This window comes from Emydura macquarii, unplaced genomic scaffold (genome assembly GCF_026122565.2).
Source record: "Emydura macquarii macquarii isolate MOO-44397 ecotype Brisbane River unplaced genomic scaffold, CSIRO-AGI_Emac_v2 contig_691, whole genome shotgun sequence".
Taxonomy (NCBI): Eukaryota; Metazoa; Chordata; order Testudines; family Chelidae; genus Emydura; species Emydura macquarii.
In genome coordinates, this window is record NW_027130828.1 from 7,617,330 (window position 1) to 7,626,567 (window position 9,238).

Consider the following 9,238-nt stretch of genomic DNA (forward strand, 5'->3'; position numbering starts at 1 on the left):
AATGCAGCTGCACCAGTCTCAACACTAGTGGATGCACCGCTACAGACAGGGCTGACTTGGCTTCTGAGATTTTTACCATTAAATTCTAGCTGGTCAGAAAACCGATTTTCAGACCTGTGAAAAATGTCAAGATTCTGAAAAAAAGAGGGGGGCCCTGAATCAGAATGAAAAGGCAAACTTTTGAATATTTTTGTTAAATGAAATTTCCCTCCCCCCCAAAAAAAAATCATTTAAGGTCAGTCAGAATGTTTTATTTTGATCCATTTAAAATGTTTTATTTTTGACTCTTTTGATTTTTTTATATTAAAAATATCGAAATGAAAAGTCTTTCCAAAACAAAACAAGATCTACACTTTTCATTCAAAAAATACCAAAACACAAGATGTTTTGATAGTTTCAAAACCTTTTTCCAAATATTTTTCAAAACACGAGTTCATTGAAATCAACAGGATTTCACAAAAGATTTTGGTTTTCGTTGAAACAGCATATTCTGACAGAAAACTGGGCACACATTTTTCAACCAGCTCTAAGTTAAACTTGCTAGCAGCTAGCTGCATTCCTGAAGAGACACTTCACACCCTCTGGGCAAATTCACACCCACTAGCCTAAAAATATCTTGGTACATGGAGCAGACAGAACCAGAGAGGAGATAAGCAATGGAAAAGTGATAGCCAAGAGACCCAGTTTTAACAAGAAGTATGGGGAAGGAGAAGAAACTTACACAGGCAAAGTATAGTGGCTGCATAAAAAAACAAAAGGGAACAAAGTGGGAGAAGAGACAAATGCTGATTTCAAACCATTGTGAGTCTCCACTCGGTTGAGATCAGCTAGGCCCACGGATGTCACTTGAGTTAGTGCTGATTTGCACCAGTATCAGTGAGATCAGAAGCAGGCCTATAGCAACCCACCAGAGCACTGGTTGGGGGAGGAAGGATCTGGACTTTGGAGGAGGCACTCGGAAGTTGGGCTGTGTGCACATGGCTGGAATGCTTGCGGCAACTGCAGCATCGCTGTAAATAGTTCTCTTAATAAAGAGCCAATTTAGTTTTACAAACATGAAGTCCTTATGCTGTTACCCAGCACGCAGTACGTGAAACACGGCCCGTTTGTGCCATGAAACAAGGCCTGAGTTACTCATGCTTTGCCTCAGTAGCATCAGAATCCGGCTCATTGATGTCAATGGAGTTCTTGCTGATTTACACCACTGTATGTGAGATCAGAAGCGGCTCGCTGGGCAGACAAGGTGCAGGGCTCAGAGCAGGAAGTGGAATCCGAGATGCAGCCTCCTAGAGCACGAAGAGGAAGGACAAGGGGTAGGCACTCTTCAATGATTTACTGCCTGGCCTGGATTCAGATATGCAATTGCTGGTGGCACTGGCCGTGCAGGAGGGACATGGCAGCTTGTTCAGGGCCCCATCCTCGCTGCTTTCAGCCTGCCCTACGCTCACAGCTCTTGGCCATCTAACTGTTGGCATCCCAAGTCTTGCCAGCTCCCCTACCTCCAAAGCCCAAGCTCTAAATGTAGCTAATTGGACTTAAAGAGCTAATGCTTACTGATAAGAGAGAACAACCGAATGTATGGGACTAAAAGATTAAAATGGCAAAATAAGCAGCTTAGTTAGCGTGGCCATCAACCTCTCATTAGCTGCACCGGGGAAAGCAGTTTCTCCGGGTCACACCCTCTCACCCAGTGTCTGACTCGTGCAGCTGGGTTCACAAGGAACGAATAGGAGGGTGGGGTCTGGGCTGCCTGAGGAAATCTCTGCATGTGTGTAGAGATGGTGGGGTGGGGAGAACACAATCAGAGAAATAGAATCCTAGATCATTGTTACTTTCATTCTACACCGTGTCCAGGCTGCCACTCCACATGGATAAAGCTTCCAATGGGGCCGGAGAAACGGGATGGATTAGAGAAGATGTTTTTTCTGCACATCATAGCACTGCTGTAGCCCTTTTTACGCCATGGTATCAAAAGGCTTTTCAAGGAAGAGTACTGCTAGCATATTTTCCAGATGGGGAAACTGAGACACAGAGCAATTAAGTGACTTGCCTGGCAGCACGGCCAACTAGTGGCAAAACTGGGAACAGCATCCAGATCTCCCAGCTCTGATCACGTCACCCACTGGGTCAGGGTATTACACATCCCACTTTAGCGGCTGGTCCATCCAGGATAACAGCCTGCTGTTGCTACCTCGTAATGGAATTTACTCCTTTATCTCAAGTAGTAGCTGTCAATGCTTCAAAGGCAAAAATCCCAGGTTCAAAGCTCAGTGGTGAGTCCCAAGGGAGCCGGTGCATGTTCAGTTTCTCTGGCCCAGGTCCACAAAGGTATTTAGGCTCCTAACTTCAATTGAAATCAATAGAAAAAGACTTTCTCTTGCAGGAGGAGGGCAGCTCACTACTTGTGGTCTGCTTCTCCAACAGAACAGAACAATTCTGGTAAGGATTTGTCCTTGGGAAATCTCCCCACTAATGAGGATATATGGCTCAACTAGCAGCTAGAAACTGAGCCTTATCTCCTCATAGACCTATTCAATAGCAAGTTTGGTCATTAATATTTCACTTGGAGGCAAGACTTCTCTAAGTCAAGTGCATGCCCCTACTACTCAGTATGGCCAATTAAATGTTGAACCACAGGAGCAGCGCCTAGGAAAGCTGCCTAAATAATGCAGACCATTTATTCAAATCACAAAATAACCCAGTGTCTTGCCTCGAAACAATGTGAGTATAAAAAAAATGTCTAACACAGTGAAGACCAAAAGCTTGGGGGAAGAGATGAAGGGCATACTTGGGATTAATTACTTTCATACATAAATCCTAGGATTCAACAAGCAGGGGAAACTAACTTTTAATCTTCAATAAACTACAGTGGTTGCTGACTCGAGAGAGCACAACCGTTTGAAAGAAGATCTCCTGTCAGCTGATACAAATCATCAGAACCCTTCTGAGCTGATGGAGATACACTGATTTGGTGCCAGATATTCAACTAGTGTAAATGTGCATCAATCTTCAACCAATCCACCCACTTGTATGAACTTCTCCAGTTTCATGAGCTAGGCCAAGTATTTTGGACCAGAGGCTCCCAACCTGGAAATCCCAAGGTGCCATGGAAAGCAAGGCTACTAATTCAATAGGCATCACTCTTCTCTTTGAGTCAGGACTGAACTCACGCCTTGATACGTTGTTAACATTGTGCTGCCGGAGCTGCCGGAGCTGCCAACCTCTGATGAGCTATAACGCCAACATCTTGCCCACCTGCAGTCTTTAAAGCTGTCATGGCACTCTTTGCAAGAGAAAGGTGTTAACCCAGAGTCCTGGCTTGGATAATTTTCTACTCCCTGAATCCCCTCTATAGTTTCAGTTGATTATGGTATTCTGCTTCACCTCCGGTCCAAAATGAAGCTTTTACCACTCGGGTCAAAAGAGTTCAGCTGATCCAGCAGGGCTCAGCCAGTGGTCAGAGTGGAGACGGGGGAAAGGTGTGGTACTCTTTCATGCTCCACCTATAACATAAGCTCCGTCCCCACAAAAGCTCCACCCATGTGAATCACCAGAATGAGATATTGCTCACAGTAAACTATGGGCCGTGCCCCCCAGTGGATGAATATACAAACCAAATCAGAACACGTCTGAACCCACTCTACCAAATGGGATCCTCTGCTCAGCATGACCTCACGTGCATGGTACATGCCAGGTCACGCTGCCTGGAGGATGCCATTTCGTAGAGCACATATTTCTGTTCAGGGCCCCTGCAGACACTGCATTTGGTTCAGTCTCCAGCAGTGAGTCTAGAGATGTAGTGATGGTGCCACACGAATCAATAAGTCTCAAAATGGGGCCATGCAGGCAAAACGTTTGGGAACTACTGCAGTAGATGGGGCAGACGTTCAACATATGGTCATCATCACACTTGGCTCAGTTGGGCTTCCAGAATCTGGCTCCCTCTTGGTGGGGCTTGCATATTCTCATGAGTGCTGCTGGACTCTTTGGACATAGCTCCTTCTCAAAGAGTGGTAAGATAAGTGGTGGCATCTCCAAATGCCACCCACTGAGGTCACCAAAATGAGATGTCAATCACAGTAGACTGTGCAGATGTGCGTGACCTTTCCACTCCTTCTCACGGGAGGAATGAAAGAGTTAACAGTCCTGTGATTTAAGTTATTACTGGGCATCTAACACCGCATGGAGCAGAAATTGGAAATTTGGATGGGAAATTTGACTTGTCTCCCTGTTTCCTACAAAAGCAATGACCAAGGCATGACCTTGCTCAGTTCATGAGATCACAATCTGAGGTACTTCAGTTGCTGATTTGGCTTGGCTTCTTGCTTTCATTTTCTTTGGATCCCATTCTTCTAAAGCATGTTTTTGGTGCTGTCAGCACCTTTGGGATTAGGATAAATTTCCTTCATTTTGTCATTAGATCTGATGTCATTTACAGAGATTTAGCAGTTGGAATCAGCAAACTGCATTCCTCCCCTGATTGAGAAAAATTTGATTAACAAGTTCATGGTACATTTATGTTCTCACTTAAACCTTTGGGATACCCAGAAAGATGGATAAACCCGGCACAGATTAGACGATTTTGCCTGTAAATCCTTCTTTGAGCTCATCTGTAACCAGAGACATAATTTATCACATGGTACTAATTTCCCCTTCTCAGTCAAATCCCCCAGTGAATGGGTCTCAGTCTGGGGCAGTTGGAACACTAGTTTACTGAGAATGCTGCAGGCACAAAAACCAGCATGTTGCTTGTTTGCACCTGAAATATTTCTTGATGGTGAGCATTGAATTTGCAACTGCTCTTGGATGCTTTAAATGAAAAATGTGTTTATTTGTGTGTGTTCAAAACATAAAAGAACAAATAAAACATTGCGCTTCCATCAGTGGATCTCAAAGATGTTTGTTAATTAACCTCTGGGCTGGCTGCATTATTGTATTCCTTTTACCGACAGATGAAATGAGCCACAAGGAGATGATGACTTGCCTCAGGTCACCCACACAAGGGTCCATGGCAGAGCCAGAGATAAAAAACCAGGAGGCAGATCCCCAGATGGTGTAAATTGTCAGTGGAACGATGGCAGTTTACACCGGCTGAGGATTTGCACCCAGAAGCACTGACCCCCAGTCCTTTGCGCTGATCTTGAGAGGACACAGGCTCCCCCAAAACAATTCTGCACTCCATGTTTTCAGGACTAAGGAAACTGTTCTGGGTTTGATCTGTTCCGAATCTGCCTACTGTAATGGAGACAGAATTAAATTCCGTGGGATTTCACCGGGATTAGGAGGAATTCACATGGGATTCAGACATCAGAATGCTAATCCCCATGCCACACACACTTCTCAGCAGTTCATTCATGGGCCTCGAGCTTTTTAGGCCTTGGACATGATGCCACCCCACTGCAGGAGGCCTTTCATATCAACTTCTGTCTCCACATACAAGGAAGAAAAAAGCAACACACTCATATGCCTTTTATCCTCATCCCATACCTTTTCTATGGTCTCTCTCACCTAGTCACATCTGAAATTGAGCTTGTCAACTCCCTGGGGCAAAAGCCGGGTCTTTCTAACCCTTCTGTGGAGCAGCTGAAGAGCTGTAAAATAATGCCTAACTACAACAGCCACCCTGTCTGTGGCACCATCCTGTGCCCTCACCCCACAGCACTTGTTTGGTTACAGAATACCTCCCATGCCCAGATGTGCCTTAAAGAAAACACTGGTAAAGGCAGAGATGTGTCTCAGCTGGGAGTTCAGATGGAAACCAGACCTTTTCCATAGTCTGGGGGTTGCTGGATCAAGGATGGTGGCTCAGCTCATTATATCAGCCCCAGAATCTGGCTCCGTGTTGTTCAAATATAGCAGCTTGGAAAATGCTGATAATTTTTCAGCCAGAATTTTTAAATAATTTTTGTCTCGCAGGTTTCAACTAGCCACTCCAGCACTGCAAATGACCTCCCCTTGCAATGCAAGGAACTTCTTGAGGGCCCCCTGAATTCTTTGGGCACTGTGCTCATATGGCAATACGCAGACCAGCCGGGTCTCTCCTGACTCCCCAATTCAGTGTCTCAGGACCAGAGAGGTGTGACACACAGGACATGGATTGCAAGGGTTAATGTACCCCAGCGGCCTGATCTGATCTCTGTCACACTGGTGCCATCAGTATTACAGGCTGGGGCGGTTTCTCCTCCCGGGATCAGGGAAATCTTGCAGTCCTGGTATACCCCCTCACCACCACCACCCTCTGCCCCTGGGGGTCCTAAGCTAGGTTGCCAGTCTTGCCGAAAGCCCTGAAATGACGGGATTCCCTCGGATACACACGTTGTCCCTAAAGAAAAACACCTGCAGTGCAAAGGTTTAAAAAAAAAATCTTAAAAAAAACCCTGAACTTGCAAAAATAATAATTAAATAGAAAAAAAAGTGTAAACGTTCTAAAAGGTTTTTTTTAGCAAGACAAAGTGGATGAGGCAATATCTGTCATTGGACCAGCTTCTGCTGCTGAGAGAGACAAAGTCACACAGAGCTCCTCTGCTGGTCTGGCTGTGATTAAAAAAAGGTTTTATCAAACAATGAAGTTTCGGCCCCCAGTGGGGATTCGAACCTATCAACCAGGCACGCTAACGCTCCGGTGCGGTCGCCATCTTGGGTGAGGCGGATAGGCTCCGGGAGCCACACCTGCCACATTCAAAATGGCCAGTAAATATATCTGCTGTTTGGAGACGACTGATTCGGCGACATTGTTGCGGGTTGTTTGCGTGTTGAGGGGGTTTTTCAGGCCAATCCGATAACCAAGATCTTGGGAGGATCTTCACAGCCGAAAGCAGGCGCCTAGCATATTTTTAGGAGATAAAATTCAGCACCCTCTTGTATTCTAATCAGCTGAATTCTGTATTCTGATTGGCTAAAATGGATGAATATATTAGCGACTCAAAGACGATCAGCAGCTTAGTTTTATTCACTTTGTTGAATTATTTGGTTTCTGAATAAAATTAAGAAGGTAAAATCCCAGGATAGTCTATAAACATTAGTTTTATGAGTAATAAAATAGCATGAAGAGCTAAATAATAATATTTTAATGTTATTTACCCTGCATTTCTTTCTCCCCATAACCTTAAGATTAATCACATCCCAGAGCTATAAAAGGATGCAGTCTGAGTCGTAGATATGTGTTGTATGAAAGGAGAGAAGGTTAGCACTCCCCTTGATAAGGATGGAAGAGGTCCTAGTGACCTTTACAACACGCATATGGTTAAGGCATTGCCACTTACTTTGTGGCATCTAACCAAGTTTTTTGCTCTGCCCTAGGCCGGCATAGGAGTATGGTCATTACAATGGGATACGGCTGCTTTGTGTTAGCACAACTCCATGTCGCCACTAACAAAAGCATCGTTTGCCACCAGTGTCTGACTTCGTTGCTGCATTGCATGCTCTAGGTATCCTATAAATACCAGAAGTAAAACCGCAGAGTATATTAGGGCAGCCTGGCCAGTTTTGCCTGCTGATAGTCTGGCCTTATGCAGATATCAAGTGTGGGTTTTATGCCATTATCATGTCCAGGGTTAGAAAACAACAACAAATGTTAATGATGTCCTTAAAATGGGATTTAACGCTATTGCTACGTTATTGTTACCAGTGAAAACTAAGCCTTTGCAACAAAAAGATGAGTCCCTTTTTACAGTCCTACAGAACCCCCTTCATCCAGGAGAGTCTCAAATACCTTAAACTATACAGTCATACTATGGTAGAGCTAGGCCAGGATAAGAGACGCATGGACAACAGGTTGTGATCCGGACAAGATATGTGAGGGCTGACAGACAGCGCAATTGAGGTGATGGTGCAGTCAGTGGATGGATGTTTATGATGGGTTTTGGGGGTTTTTTTAAATGAGAAAAAAATCATTGCAAAAAAATCATTCTATAGGTAGATCGATGAAATACTGGAACACAATAGTCTAAGATGTAGCAAACAGTGACTGCAAATTGTGAGAGAAGTGAAATACCCTCGAGTTTGTCTCATTCCTGGTTGCATAGCACCCGATGGGCACTACCATAATATAAATCATTAAAAGTGGTTGAAAATCTTTTAATAATATTTAACTAAGAACTAAACCCCACTGGAAAACTCCAGCAGACTGCATAGTTTAATAATTTAATAACGATTCAATAATTCATGGCAGAGGCTAGCTCATTCTAACTCAGGCTGGCTGGGATGACACAGCCCAGGAGTGTTAAAGAATAATCAGGAAATTGTTGGGTTTTTGGCTCAGAAATCACTGAGGTGAGGAGTCCAGAATTCTGTGCCCCACAAGACCTGGGGAGCATTCGCTTATTCCCAAATCAACTTTCAGGATCGGCAGAAGGCAGCATCGTGGCAACATGCTGATTTGGATGTGACAGGTCCCTACAGCCATTGCTAGTCAGACATTGACCATGGACACATGGCAGTGCGGCAATGGAGGGCATTGAGAAGGAGGGCAGTAGCCAGGCGGACAGTATGCTATGCAATGGTGTGGCGGGAGAAAATGTTTAGCAAAGGTGGTCTCCCCCTCCCCCTCACACCATGCTGACTGGGCTGAACAAAAGCCCTATACGTATTGTCTCATCATTTCCTTGCACGCCCCCATTTCTGTAGCTGTCTCGTCTTATACGTCAATTGCAAGCTCTTTGGAACAGGGACGGGCTTTTTTGTTCTGTGTTTGTACAGGACCTATCACAGAAGGGTCTTGGTCTACAATGGGAGCTACACTAGTACAACTAGCCCCTGAACTATGTAGGACTTCCTTGACCATGACACCATCCAAATAAGATCCCTGTAATTTGCTTTTTGGAGTTAGGAACACGTCAGGGCATTAATTCTTCCATGTTTTCAGAATCCCATTAACCGGATTATTTGCTTGTAACCGACCTGCCTAGTCAGAGCCTGTAAAAGTGAACCACTGAACTCTGCTCCAGAGACGACAATCCAGGGAGGAGGAAGTTATCCCTTTTATTACTTAGTTTAGCCATTCAGGTAAGGGTGGTAGCACTGGGCTGGGCCTGAAGCTATTTTTATTAGCAGGCTGGAGGTTAATACTCTCATTTTTACAGTGCTTTCCTTCTGAGCTCATCATGCAGAGCTCCCAAGACAGGTATAGGGTGCGTGTTCCCTATTTCACAGCTAGGGAACTCAGCCTAACCTCATTTTCAGAGGCACTGAGCATCTGCAGCTCCCATTGACTAGCAGGGATGTTAGTTCTCAACCTCTT

General features: G+C 44.7%; 1 non-coding gene across 1 annotated transcript; it reads left to right on the forward strand.

Annotated features, from left to right (window-relative positions):
- Positions 1-7,160: 7,160 nt before the first annotated feature.
- Positions 7,161-7,288, forward strand: LOC137148972 (U6atac minor spliceosomal RNA). The gene has a single exon (XR_010918630.1). It is a non-coding gene; the product is annotated as a U6atac minor spliceosomal RNA (small nuclear RNA).
- The last annotated feature ends 1,950 nt before the right edge of the window (positions 7,289-9,238 follow it).